The sequence below is a fragment of the Barbus barbus genome (genome assembly GCF_936440315.1).
Source record: "Barbus barbus genome assembly, chromosome: 18".
Lineage (NCBI taxonomy): Eukaryota > Metazoa > Chordata > Actinopteri > Cypriniformes > Cyprinidae > Barbus > Barbus barbus.
Genome location: NC_136746.1, coordinates 13,447,652 through 13,463,800, shown reverse-complemented (window position 1 = coordinate 13,463,800; position 16,149 = coordinate 13,447,652).

Sequence of the window (16,149 nt, the reverse complement as noted above, 5' to 3'; positions counted from 1 at the left end):
GCAGACATAATGCTCTTCCATCATTAAAAAATAATGACATATTGCGTGTTATCAGACTTAATTATTAATTCATCTTCATGAATATTACACAGCTCTTTTTAGGGAAATTAGTCAATGCACACAAATGCAATACAATCTGTGAAACTAGAGCAAAAGTACAGTATCAAACACTAGTTGACCCATAATTTAAAGAAATAAGACAAATGTTTCATTTTAAGTTCGGAAAATGTAACTTTGAGCTTTTTTTTACATCCATTTTAACCACAAAACTTATTGTGACCCTGTGGGAACGGCCATAGAGTCGCTCAGTGGTCAAACCGCTGCAGTTCCAGCCTGTGTAAACACACCTGCAGTGAATGATTCACCTTCACCCTCAGGGCTCTGACACCGAACTAGAGAAATGCCCCTGTCTTACAAATGGACACTAAGCGCTCGCAAAAGCCTTCAGGGGATCTGCCCAAATCATCTTAAGTGACGTAATTAGCTTGATTTGTCTTTGTAGCCAGGTACGGTGAAGTGAACGCTGCGGCGGAAGCCCAATGAAACCTTTAGTCTTTTTCATTGGAGATTCAGTATCTGCTTGTAGACAAAAGGTATTCCTTTCCCAAGCTAATAATTACAAAAGTTAGCTTGATTAGAAATAACCCATTAACTGGCCACGTTGTCCTAGCAACTTTAAACATGTTTTGGCAGGGCCGCATGCTGAAATAGCCTTTGATGATGAAAAAGATGCCATCAAACAGGTTTAAAGCAAGTCGGGAGAAACAAAGAAAAGGAAAAAAAAAATGCTTGGCAAAACAAATTCGGACAGTTCTAACGAATGTCTGAAAATTACACTTGGCAGCAAGCGAAACAATTTAACGTGCATGTATTATAATCAACTGGGTCATTAAATTTGCTGGAGTAGCTGTAAGTCTGTGGCGGTGTTGTGTAGCCACGCTCCTCCGAGTTATGGCAGCGTCAATGTTTTCATGTCGAGGGCTGAGCTTACTTTCAGCATAGACCTGATGAGTGTTGAACCAATTTGTCTCCGAACCCTTAGGAACTTTGCACAACTCTCTAAAGTAATTCCTTCACTTCTGGCTGCCTAAAACCTTGTCCCAGCACAAACAATAGCAATGCTTTGTAAAAGCCATTCTAAAACCTCTGCCAAGTATAATTTATCATTTGAATGACAATAGGCCACTTAACACAGCTTAAATTATTTCTTTGCATCAGCTACTTGACTGGATATGTGTTGTAACTGCACACTATCATTAACTGCAGAGTTTACGAGGTAGTCCCTTATCAAAGGCTCTGCACCACAAGTTTGGGTAGGAACTATGCTGAACTTTCTGTTTTCTCTCTGAGGTAGAAACTGAATAACGCAAATCACATATTTCATGATGTGAAAGAGCTGGTCCTGAGGGAATGGGTTGTAATTTAGTTGTAGCAACAATTTGTGCAACTCGGATTGCTTAATTCACGTGTCGCAGTGATTATTTTAAATTAAAAGTCTTGCAGATGTAGGTGTATCTGTGAATATTTAACCTGATTGTTACAAAAGAATGGTTTGTGATTTCTAAAAGGATAGTTCAGCTGAAAATGTAAATTTTGTGTTTTAATCACCCTCATGTCGAACTGTGTTCATTTTTTTATATATATATATATATATATATATATATAAAAATTTTTTTTTGTCTTCTGACTAAAGTATTTTTCATTCATCTTCATTAATTTCAGTCAATTTTACTAAAATGCTCCCTCCTGTCTTAGTCGCTCTTTTGCAATTAAAGTGCATGTTGTCCATGGTTCTCCCTGACATCTATCCACTTTCATGTTGATGATTATTATTTTTGTTGCCCTATAACTATTTCATTAAATCGTACATTATTTTTTTTTTGTGATAAATATATATATAAATTACGGTTTAAAAAGTTTTTTTTTTTTTTTTGGAAAGGAAAGTATGATTTGAAGACATACTTACAGTTGAGCTCACAAGTTAGGATCATTGTAGTATCTACAATATGTTAATTATTTGACCAAAATAAGAGGATCATATAAAATGCATGTTATTTTTTATTTAGTACTGACCTGAATAAGATGTTTCACTTAAAATACATTTACACACGTATAGTCCACAAGAGAAAATAAGTTGAATTTATAAAAAATGACCCCACTCAAAAGATTACATACACTTGATTCTTAATGTGAATGCTGCTGTTCTTCAGAAAAATCCTTCAGGTCCCACAAATTCTTTGGCTTTCCAGCATTTTATTGTGTAAATTGTGTATTTGAACCCTTTCCAACATTGACTGTGATTTTGAGATCCATCTATTCACACTGAGGACAACTGATGGGCTCATAAGCAACTCTTACGGAAGGTTCAAACGCTCACTGATGCTCCAGAAGGAAACACAATGCATTAAGAGCAGGGGGTGAAAACCTTTTCAGATCAGGGCTAAATTTAACTTATTTTGTCTTCTAGTGAATCTTATGTAGATTCTGAAGGGCAAAATATACATATATATTTAGGCAAAATAAGAAAAATGTACACAGCTTAATTCTGTTCAAAAGGTTTACCCCCCTGGCTCTTTTGACCTCAACTGCAGGGACACATTAAATTGATCAAAAGTGTAAAATAAATATAATTATAACTTTACAAATGATGTATAACCTTCTTTTAATCAAAGAATACTGAAAAAAATAGGAATTTCACAAAAATATTATTGGAAGTTTTCAGAATTGGTGCTCGAGACATTTACTTATTCAGATCAGCATACCAGAATGATTTCTAAAGGATCGTGTGAGTAATAGTTGCTGAAAATTCAGGCTTACCATCACAGGAATCCATAAAAATAAAAAAAAATAGACAATATGTTAATAACATGCATGATAATAAGAAAGTAGGTAATAATCAGAATTGGTCCCTTTACTAAAGCGTTACCAAAAAATCTTACCAAACCCTAAACTTTTGAGGGCAGTGTAGCTCAGATAAATATATTGTATAGGATTATTGTATTTACAGGTGCAGCCAATTTATTTCCCCAAAATCTGACCATTTAAAAACATATTTACAGTCTGCGTAGCTAAAATCAACAGGCACAAATTCAAAGTTTTGGCTTGGTGTCCTTAAACCAACTAAGTATTTCCAGCTTAGGACTTATTAAAAGTCCAATGACAGATGCACGGGCACAGAAACGGGCCTATTTCATTAGCTTTGCTATAACTGATATAATGCATGCCTGCATTAATCCTTTTTGTCTGAGAGGAAAAAGTGGACTAAATGAAGTTCTCGGTTCTCTAAACTAAGCTTGTTCACAAACAAACTAGAAGGCTGAATGCTAAATATCTGACGTCATGAGGCTTAACAGCATTAGGCCTCTGTTGTGTATGCAGGAACCAGTACCGGCGCTCTGCTCCGCCATTCTTTTGGAAAGCCCAGATTTAATTAGTGCATAAATCCCCTGAAAAATTCATGAATTTGCCTTGCCCCCTCGTTGCAAGTGACTCGGGCAGTGGTGTGAGGCTTGCAGGTCGTCCCAATAAAGCAGGGTCACGCATGCGAACGCTCACACACGCACGCACGCACATTCAAAGTAAGAAAGAGAAAAGAAACAACTGTTTATGTAAATAGGGGCTGTGTGTTTACTTGACGGAAGAATGGCAGGGCCCTGGTCTCCCCGTTCAGCTTAGCGAGTCCCAGCCAAAGGGGACCTCTCACCAGCAACTCCAGCCTTATTAAACTGATTACCAACTCCAACTAATTAATCAGAAACGAGGAGGGAGCAATGTGTGTCGCTCCCAGACTCCCCCCTTTCTCTCTTTCTCTCTGTCTCCTGGTCCAAACCCCCCTCCTCCACTTTTCTCAGCTCCCCTTTTCTCTCGTCTTTTTCCTCGGCTGTGATTGAAGTAGGGGAACGGTTATTTTTCATGCATCATCAGAACTGGTGGGATGGGAGGACGAGTAGTAATTACCTTACACAAACAAGGCTGAGATTGCCTGTGAAGCCACCTCTTTATTTTAGCTGGTGAGGAAAGAAGCGGGTAGAAGGGGGGAGGAAGGGAAAAGGGATGCATAATGACTTCAAAACAGAAGTACAAGTGTGCCTCTTCAAGTGGATGTCGATTCTTTTATTTGAAAACACATTTCCTGAAAGGGATAGTTCACAAAAAATGAAAATTGTCATCATTTATTCATCCTTCACTTGTTCTGACCCTGTATGAGTTTCTTACTTCTGTTGAACACAAAAGAAGTTATTTTTTTGAAGACTGTTGGTAACCAAACAGTTGACGGTAGCCATTTGACTTTACCAAAGTATATTTTTCCATACTATGAAAGTCAGTTACTACCGTCAACTATTACCAACATTCTTCAAAATAACTTCTCTTGTGTTCAACAGCTGAAAGAAATTTGCACAGGTTTGGAACAAGTGGAGGGCGAATGAATGATCACAGAATGTTAATTTTTGGGTGAACTATCCTAAGCGAACTCATCAAGTGACCACTAACTTTCAGAATGAATTAAAGGGGTAGTTCACCCAAAAATAAACGTTCTGTTATGATTTACTCAAATGCATATGACTTTGTGTTCTTATGTTGAACACAAAAATTGTAAGATGTTACAAAAATGTTCCATTTGAGTTCTATTTATATATATATATATATATAAATATATATATATACACACATATATATATATATATATATATATATGAAGACTTCATTTGCAAAAAAAAGATTTTCAAAATCTTTTCAAAAATTGTGTTTTTTCATTGTTTATTCCAATTATTTTGATTGGGTAAAAATAAATATGGCTTACTAACACAATAAACACAACAAAAACATGATAACATAATAAAAAACAGAGTTATCTGTTTTTTCCAATAAACTAATATATATTATATACTAATATATATATACTCAACAAACTACTGAAGTAAGTGGAGTGGAGACTGACACGGAAGAAATCATTGAAAAGTCATTATTTTTGTTTTCTTTGCGAACAGAAAGTATTATCGTAGCTTCATAACATTACGGTTGAACCCCTGCAGATGTCAGATGGACTATTTTAACGACGACCTTACAACCTTTCTGGGCCTTGAACGTGTCAGTTCCATTGCTATCTATGCAGGGTTAGAAAGCTCTCGGATTTCATCAAAAATAACTTAATCTGTGTTCCGAAAATGAACGAAGGTCTTACGGGTTGGGAACGACATGAAGGTGAGTAATTAATGACAGAATTTTTATTTTTGAGTGAACTAACCCTTTAATTATCTTCATGATGCAAATTCTTCTAAATTTCTCCTTGTGTGTTTCACAGAAGAAAGGTTTTAAATGACATGAAGGTGAGTAAATAATGGCACTAATTTAAATTTTAATTTAATGGCATTTTAGGGTGACTCATTTATTCCTTTAATATTGGTATGCATCCTGGCACCATTTGTTTCTTTTTGTAAACTGCGACAATTTTACAAAACACACAAACACTACAGCATGCTCTTCTAATATTCCCTAAGTTCAAACCCTCCAAACAGATTGAGATGCCATTGTCAGTGTGTTTTTCCAACACGTTTCTCTGGAGACCAGACTAACACAGTCTTTTCTTCGAGCAGCCAATCTCTTAAAATGCCAAGTGTAACTGGGTGCCCTACTGTTCCTAATTAAAGCATGATTAAAGAGCAAAATGAAGGATTCCACAAAAGATGCATTCTCTCTCCCTCTCTCTCTTTCTCTGTCTCCGTCTCTCTCTCTTCAAGGAGTTCAGATTAATCCCCATTGGATGTAGTCGAACCATTTATGCATTCCTCTTCTTCTGTTTATCAAATAAACCCAAGTAATTAGAGACTTTAGATAAGTAGGCTAAATGGATGCCCACCCTGTGTTATCCAAGGCGCTCTATCCTGATAGGAACTCTAGTGTGTTTGGTTAATATCTGCTGTTATCCTTGTTGGAGAACAATGCCTTTGTGTCTGGCATCTGTTATTATGCTCACTGGGGCTTCTTTGACCTTAACAGACGGGATAGTCTGATTACACAAACCACTATTCTGAATGTTACACACTGACAGCACACTTTCATTTGGATGGAATGGAAGAATATACATTACCCGTCAAAAGTTTGAAGTAATTAGGATTGTTTAAATGTTTTTTTGAAAGAAGCCTCTTAAGTTCACCAAGGCTGCATTTATTTGATACAGTAAAAATACAGTAACAAAAAGTCTTCATTGTGGTTTGATTTTCCAGTTTCAAACTGAATACCATTATGCCTGAGAATGTGGAAAACCCCTTGAAAACATCTAAGCGTTAGAGTACCTGAGTTAGGCCTGTTGGCAACCCTTATGCTTAACAAAAAGAGGATTAGTTGTCCGTACTTTAGTCAGCCATGGAAAGTGAAACCAAATGGAAACGAAATGGAGCCAGAGCTTTCCTTTCTGATACTGGTGCTATAATAGCATCTGTATCATTCTGCCATATTGCTTAGTTCACTAGACACGCACTTTAGTGTTATTGAGCATTTTGAAAGGAAGAAAAGAAATCAATATTAGCAAATCAGCCTCTCATCTCCACATTCTAATCTCTCAAATCCTTTTTGAAAATAGAAATGATGTGACAGTCACTTTTACACTTTTAAAAGAGAATCAAATGTGTTTAATTGATTGCCCAGTGAGCTTGTTTCGTCATAGGAAAGGAGGAAGCTAAATCAGATCATCGCATTGTCTTTGTTTATGTAAGGACTCAGAATCGACAGCTTGCTGTTGTTGGATTTGGCTTATCCTCTGAGGATATCCGTTGTATTCCTTTTCATTTACAGTAAGAACAGGCTGGCTACGATCTTGTCTATCCTTTAGGAGATACCTGATATAAAATGCTTGGATAAAGACGATAAACACGTCTAAGATTAAGATTCCTCATTTGGCATGAATTAAAAGCTCATTACCATATCTCCTAACTGTCCAGTTGTCCAAAACCAAGCGAATAATTTCTTGATGAAAACCTTGAAGTTAATAGCCTCCTTATGTTGAATAAACAGAATTAAGTAGGTCAAAATATGATTATGCGCTGTTAAAGTGTGCTAAGCTATCATCTATTTCAACAACTCTTTGTATAAATTATGCTAATTATGTTAGCCATTCTCAGCTGATTGGCCTCCAAATCATTTAAAAATGATCAGCGCTCTGAATTGAATTATGCATTCAGATTTAGCAAGGATCTTTAGGGTGTACTTCATATATTTTGAACATTAAAGCAGCCTTATTCCAATTTTTCCATACGATTGGTATTTAATAGTATTCTCTGAACAATCCTCTCTCTGTCTGATGTCGTTGCTCAAACCATGTAAGAGTCTTTGCTAATGAGATCAAGAATTACAGTAATTAGCTCTCAGAAGTTTTTGCCCGTTTCCTCTGACCGTGGTAGCTATTTCAAATGGTCATTTTAATTCTCTCTTTCGCTCCCTCTTTCCTCTTTTTCCATGTTTTGCATTATAAAACAGCGGTGGGAAGAATGACAAACACAGTTAATCTCTTGCTCGCTGGAAATGCATTACAAAAGGCCTAAGATAGGATTCAGCTCCAGCAGAGTAAACACTCACAATTCAGCAATTGTCCATTACGTCTAAATGCGAACGATAACAAGCCTCATTAATTTAACTGCGAAAATAAGTGGGGTAACACGTATCAAAATGAATAATTGGCCTCCAATGTAAATGCAACTGGCATTTTCCTAATTTTTTTCCCTTCCCAATCCTAGGGATAGATTTAGTCATGGATGGCTCTTTTAATTTGTTTACCACCTTCTCTCCTTTTTCCCAGAAAACTGATCAAGAAGCCATTTAATTGCTGGAAGAAAAGGAATCACTTTCACCCTTCTCGTTTTGTTGCCAAGTCTGCTGCCAGGAACATGAAATATCTCACCACTTGTTTGTTGTAAGTCCTTGTAAGGAGAAAATCAGGTCAAATATAATGAAGGGCTTGTTAAAAGCCCCTCAGAATTCTCTCCTGACGACACTTATTTTGATTAGCTCTCAGAAAATCTCGGCTCTCGGAAGAACTCGCTCACAACTCTAATCCATTCCGGGTTAAAGCTGGAATGGCGAATTTAATGAGCAACGTTTAAAGACTTCAAAACACTGATGAGCTGAACTGGAGCACTGAACTTACACAGAATCAACATCAAATCAATCCTATCAGACGTTTTTGGCCTGCTGAATTCTCTCCTCGCTCTTCCTGTACTCATTAATCTGGGTGACTTGCATCTTGTTATGAAAGTGCGGATGTCGCTGCGGTAAGTGCATGTTAAAGGTGCATTTCTGGAAACACACCTGAGTATGTGTGACAGGCAGGAGCTCAGGGGAGACAGACGGAGAGAGCGACAGGCTCAGGCATGTCCCTCATCATCTGGCAGGAGACTCAGACACTGCGTTTTTTAAAAATGGATGGTAATTTAATTAACTCTTTCCTCCCCACAGGCTGCTCTGCACAGATGGAGCTAAGTGAGGGCGAGGGCAGAGGACTTACTGTTGTTGTCTGCTGTTGTTGCCAAGGGTTGGACAGTGTGAAAGTTGCTATGTGGACGTTAAGCAGTGCCGATTATGACTAGTCAGTCCCGGGTGATATCGAGAGACACAAACCTCCTGGGGGAGATCGGAAAAGATGTGTTAACATAACTTTAGCAGTCAGTGCATCTCTGTCAAAGTACTGCGGAGGAAAAACAAAAACAGCTGTCGTGGTAGTTTAACGCTGGCTGCTCAATAAATTGTTTTCTGCAAAGCGAAAGAGGAAAATGTTGAATGTCAAACTTAGTTGGTGTTTTTCCCTATGGGTAAAATGTAGATTTTTAAAAAAAACATTATCTATATGAAATTATTGGCAATTCTGAAGTGTTTGTATGCTAAAATTACAGAAATAATAGTTAAAACTATTATTTTTTCATAATTTATTCACTATTATTCTACAAATCTACAATCCCATTATAAACCTGCACTGACAAAAAAATCACTCAGAATAATTCACAAATAATTACAAAGAAACTAAAAGTGACAGTTTGAATTGCTATCCAATTTTGAAGTAGAAAGACTGAAATAGTATATATTTATAAAATACCATATATATAAAATTTATTCTAATAATGTTTGCTTTATTTACTTCAAAATATAATTTTTACATTGCACATGACTTTGTTTCTGTGAAACATAGAAAGGCATACATTTGTCCAATAAGTCAAAGGGGATAATTTTTCTGATATAATAATTCTCTTCTGCTCACCAAGCCTGCATTTATTTAGTCCAAAATACAACAAAAGCAGTAATATTGTGAAATATTTTTTTACTATTTAAAATAACTGCTTTCTATTTGAATGTATTTTAAAATGTAATTTATTGCTGTGATCAAAGCTGAATTTTCAGCATCATTACTCCAATCTTCAGTGTCACATGATAATTCAGAAATCATTCTAATTATGCTGATTTGCTGTTCATGAACATTTATTATTGTTATTATTATGATCAATATTTAGAACAGTTAAATAAATTTTTTCAGGATATTTTGCTGAATAGAAAGAGCCAAAGATCATCATTTATCTTAAATAAAATGCTTTTGTAACATTATACAATATACAATTCAAAAGCAAAAGATGATAGACATTTATAATGTTACAAACGATTTCTATTTGAGATGAATGCTTTTCTTCTGAACTTTCTATTCATCAAAGAAACATATATATTATATGTGTATAATATGTGTGTGTGTTCTTCCCCACAGAAGAAAGAAAGTCATACAGCTTTGGAATGGCGTGGAACCTGAGCCTACATTTCGTATTGAGTTAAAAAAGACACCATCAATCTTGTAATATTTTGGTAATCCACTGAAATCCAGTCTAAACATACAGTAGTGCTGTAACTTTATAACAGTGATATTTTGTATTGTATCATCTACATTTAGGCTTTTGACCAGTGGTTACACAGGTTCATGGGTCTCAGCCATAGTTGGTGGGTATTCCCAGTCGAGCAGAGATAATTGGTCCAGTCCCGCTCAACACAAGTCCAGACTTGAGAGGCATGAATGTGCATACATGACTGCCTCATTGGCTCTGTGGGTGGGCAGAAGGTGCTTAGGCCTTCTGGGGGATCTCATGTCATGTGACTGGAGTTTTTCTAAAGTGAGGAGAAAGTGTATCCCAGAGATGAACTCCACAGGCGCAGGGTCACTTCTCCTAGAGCCAATGGGATGAGGGCTCCTCATGATGCTATATCTGTTTTGACCATGCTGTCAGTTTCAGTGTGGCCCCGGAGACTGAGGTCTGTTGTGAGAAGTATTCTCTGTGGAGCCGTACTCACTCTGTGGCTTTGTAATTGCATTTGAAGCCAGTGAGCCAGCAGACAGTTAGGTGTGGTTCTATCTATCTGTCTATCGGACCGTCCGTCCATTCATCCATCCATCTGTGCAATTTTATTTTTATCCATACATTTTTTAATCATCCACTCCATAAATCCATTTTATGTTTTTTATTCATCCATCCATTTTTATAACTTTTTATCCATCTTTCCATTTTATATATCTTTATCCATCCATCCGTTTTTATCCATCCTTCAATTCATCCATTTTTGTATCTTTGTTATCTTTTTATTCAACCAAATCCATCCATCTTTATACTTTTTTATAAAACCATTTTATATATTTTTATCCATCCATCCATTTTATCCATCCTTCAATTAATAAATTTTTATATCTTTTCGTCGATCTATCCATTTTTTATTTTTCATCCATCCATCCTTTATTACAATCCTTTGTAATATTTTTTTATTCAACCATACATTTTTTTTTTGATCCATCCATCCATAATTAAAAAAATATATATATCCAGCCATCAATTTTTTTAATACCTTTTTATCCAACCATCCACTTTTTTTATTTTTTTCAATCCATCCATCAATTTCTATACCTTTTTTGTATCCATCTGTTCATCCACCACATTTTTGTTTCCATGCATATTTTTGTTCATCCATGCATCCATCCATCTATTCACAAATCCTTCCATCCATCATATAGATGTTATACCTTTCTATTTGTGTTTCAGTGAGAAAAGTTGACTCTTTCATGGACTTATTAAGAGTCAGACCTGTTTGGAGCGAAGCTTCTGCACCTGTATAATTACACAAGAGCTAGTCGAGGCGTTGTGTTTTCTTTTTTAAACCATGCACTAAAACAGCACTTTGACTGACATAATTGATGTGGGAATTTCCTGATTATTGCTCTCTCTCTCTCCCTTTCCTTGTATATCCCTTTCTCTTTCTCTGTTTTTCTAATGACATATTTAACAGTTTGTCATAAACACCACAATCATACCCTCTACCACGGGAATTTATATTAAAGGGGGTTGGGGGGAGAATCAGCGAATAAATAAAAGACATTCTCGAGGGAAATCAAGGAAACATGCAGATACATGTTGAAACTCTAGAGAGGTTTCTCATTGAGACTTGAGAGGGATCTGCCAAATGCTGATGTGATGGAACCGCAGATGCCACACAACAAGAGGAGGGAAAAAAACAGGGGCCCGAGACCCACAAGAAATAATGAAGCAATTAGAGAGACAATTATGAGCACCTGTGATGCTGATTGGCACACTCACACTCCATCTGTGTTTTCCTGATGCTAAAGATGCCTTAATGTTGCTAAGTTAACCTCTAACAAGGCCAGTAATGATTAGGAGTGCCCAAACTTACCGTCACACACACACACACACGTCCTCATCTGCGCTCCATACACACACAGGAGGTTTGCATTAGGACGAAGAGTTCATCCCATAGAGCAGGATTGCGTCATGTATTATTGAAGCTCTCACTTGTATAAACACAACTCCAATAAATTGGGGTCTCCATTTTTCCGATTCATTAAGGTTAATGCAGTTTTAATTAGTACTTGATTTGAAGCCTATTAGATGTAATTTATAAGTCCTTGCTCGGACCTGCAAACGTTGCTGCATGGGATTACTGAGATAAAAGGGCCAAACTGAATTAGTCACTGTCTGGTACCGGCATGGGCTCTGAGATTCCTCTCTATCAGTTTTAACTGCCTGTTTATTTGCACAAGTGCTTTCAATCACATTAAGGTTGACTAATGAATGGTGGCTTTCTCTTCGGGGATTGCATCACCAGGCTTGTCAACTCTTTCTGTCAGATTAAAACCATCCATAATCAAGTCTGAAGGAAATGGGTGTTCCTACACTGACGTTTCTCCGCGATTTCCTGAAACAACTCTCTCTCCCTCAAAGCTCTCTCATGGGCGAGTCTCTTTTTAATAGCTGGTTTTATAAAGGATCAATTATTCAAGAGAAGAGAGAGAGGATATGGCCTTGGAATTAATGGAGCCGCTGAGCTTTTCAATTGAACTCGTGATTTATGTGTGGCCTTTTGCCTTAGTGAGTGAGAGATAAGACATTAACATCATCATCATATAACCTGAGTTACACGTCATACTTCTTTGTGTAGCTCGTTGTATGTTGTGATCAGCTCAGTGGATGCCATTGTGAGGGAAACATTATAATTATTTTTAACATAAATTGATCTTCTTTTGAAATGGGGTGTATAGCTAATTTCAAATAAAGTTCAATTTATGGTAATCTTGTTTTACACACACACACACACACACACACGTTTGTTTTTGTGAAAAGTGGGGACATCCCATAGACGTAATGGTTTTTATACTGTACAAACTGTATGTGCTATTGCCCTACACCTAACCCTACCCCTTACAGGAAACGTTGTGCTATTTCAGATTTTCAATACACTCCATTCTGTGTGATTTGTAAGTGTTTTGAAAAGTGGGGACATGGTAGATTGTATTATACACATTTATGTCCTCATTTGTCACAAAAACGCATGCACACACACACATAATTCAATTATAATAAATTACATATATATTTTATCTATACATAAGATATATATTAATTTTATTTAATTCTCTATTAATATGGTATATTCCACATTTGTGTAAAATGTAAATATATATATATGTAAATCTGAATATATATTATATGAGGATTTCAGATGCAAAAACCTCTAAGTACCATCTGAGATTTCTTTAAAAATTCAAAAAAAAAAAAAAACTTTAAAAAGTCTTAAAGGTTTTTTCACTCACACACAGACACACATATATGTGTGTGCAAAGACCTCCAAGTCTGTTTGAGATTTTGTGAGATTTTTTTCTGAATATACCATAGATGCAAAAACTTATGTTCCCTCTCTCTCTCTCACACACACACACACACACACACACATATATATATACAGTGGGTACGGAAAGTATTCAGACCCCCTTAAATGTTTCACTCTTTGTTATATTGGAGCCATTTGCTAAAATCATTTAAGTTCATTTTTTTCCTCATTAATGTACACACAGCACCCCATATTGACAGAAAAACACAGTATTGTTGACATTTTTGCAGATTTATTAAAAATGAAAAACTGAAATATCACATGGTCCTAAGTATTCAGACCCTTTGCTCAGTATTTAGTAGAAACACCCTTTTGATCTAATACAGCCAGGACTCTTTGGGAAAGATGCAACAAGTTTTTCACACCTGGATTTGGGGATCCTCTGCCATTTCTCCTTGCAGATCCTCTCCAGTTCTGTCAGGTTGGATGGTAAACGTTGGTGGACAGCCATTTTTAGGTCTCTCCAGAGATGCTCAATTGGGTTTAAGTCAGGGCTCTGGCTGGGCCATTCAAGAACAGTCACGGAGTTGTTGTGAAGCCACTCCTTCGTTATTTTAGCTGTGTGCTTGGGGTCATTGTCTTGTTGGAAGGTAAACCTTCGGCCCAGTCTGAGGTCCTGAGCACTCTGGAGAAGGTTTTCGTCCAGGATATCCCTGTACTTGGCCGCATTCATCTTTCCCTCGATTGCAACCAGTCGTCCTGTCCCTGCAGCTGAAAAACACCACCACAGCATGATGCTGCCACCACCATGCTTCACTTTTGGGACTGTATTGGACAGGTGATGAGCAGTGCCTGGTTTTCTCCACACATACCGCTTAGAATTAAGGCCAAAAAGTTCTATCTTGGTCTCATCAGACCAGAGAATCTTCAGGTGTTTTTTAGCAAACTCCATGCGGGCTTTCATGTGTCTTGCACTGAGGAGAGGCTTCCGTCGGGCCACTCTGCCATAAAGCCCCGGCTGGTGGAGGGCTGCAGTGATGGTTGACTTTCTACAACTTTCTCCCATCTCCCGACTGCATCTCTGGAGCTCAGCCACAGTGATCTTTGGGTTCTTCTTTACCTCTCTCACCAAGGCTCTTCTCCCCCGATAGCTCAGTTTGGCCGGACGGCCAGCTCTAAGAAGGGTTCTGGTCGTCCCAAACATCATCCATTTAAGGATTATGGAGGCCACTGTGCTCTTAGGAACCTTAAGTGCAGCAGAAATTTTTTTGTAACCTTGGCCAGATCTGTGCCTTGCCACAATTCTGTCTCTGAGCTCTTCAGGCAGTTCCTTTGACCTCATGATTCTCATTTGCTCTGACATGCACTGTGAGCTGTAAGGTCTTATATAGACAGGTGTGTGGCTTTCCTAATCAAGTCCAATCAGTATAATCAAACACAGATGGACTCAAATGAAGGTGTAGAACCATCTCAAGGATGATCCGAAGAAATGGACAGCACCTGAGTTAAATATATGAGTGTCACAGCAAAGGGTCTGAATACTTAGGACCATGTGATATTTCAGTTTTTCTTTTTTAATAAAAAAAATGTCAACAATTCTGTGTTTTTCTGTCAATATGGGGTGCTGTGTGTACATTAATGAGGAAAAAAAAATTAACAAATGATTTTAGCAAATGGCTGCAATATAACAAAGAGTGAAAAATTTAAGGGGGTCTGAATACTTTCCGTACCCACTGTATATATAGTGTATATATGCACACACACACGTGTGTGTGTGTGTGTGTGTGCGTGTGTGTATGTATGTGTGAACATAAGTTTTTGCGGTCCCACTTTATATTAGGTGGCAGAAGTGTTTTGCAATACAATCTGTGACCCTAGACCAGTCTGAAGTGTCAATTTTTTAAAATTGAGATTAATACATCATCTGAAAGCTGAATAAATATGCTTTCCATTGATGTGTGGTTTGTTAGGATTGGACAATATTTGGCCGAGATACTATTGTACGAACTATTTGAAAATCTGAAATTTGAGGATGCAAAAAAAATCAAAATACTGAGAAAATCGCCTTTAAAGTTGTCCAAATGAAGTTCTTAGCAATGCATATTAGTGATCAAAAATTAATTTTTAATATATTTACAGTAGGAAATTTACAAAATATCTTCATGGAACATGATCTTTACTTAATATCCTAACGATTTTTGGCTTCTATAATTTTGATGGTTATTGCTATAAATATACCCCAGCGACTTAAGACTGGTTTTGTGGTCCAGGGTCACATATGACCACAATAAGTACATTGTACTTATTTTTTGATGTAAATACATAGTAGTTAAGGCCACCTAATATAAAGTGTGACCGTTTTTGCATTTATATTGCAGTAATAATAAATATTCAGGATTTACATCTGCTGTAAAATTCAGAATTATAGTTCAGACTTATTTAAATCTATATACTCAGCAATACAACAGTATTCAGATGTACATCTATTCGTTAATGATTTACAGTAAATGTATATATTTGGATTTGTATCTATATATTTAGCCATAACTATATATTCAGATGTATATTTATATAACTACATATTCAAAAGTGTAAAAAAATATTTAGATTTACATTTATATATTCCGAATTATAACTTTATATTCAATATTTATAAATGTCTATATAAAAATCATTTATTTGTTCATTATTATTATTATTATTTAAATTTATTTACTTGATGACATGACCAAATACACAATGACTTGAGAAACAGTACTGGACTACATACAAGCATCTGTATCTCTCTGTATCTGTTCTCCATTGCAGTAAAGGTCTGTGTTAACATGTGAGTGACAGTGATTTTACCTGTAGCTCATCTGTTTCTGCTTTCACTTATGAACACCACAGAGCAGTAAAACTTCCAGTACTATAGGCACCAATGCAACCCGACCCTCTTGTTTTGTTTTGATATACTTATTCTGGGAGACACACACTGAAATGGTAGAAGAGGGTAAAATTTAGCAGAACAGGACA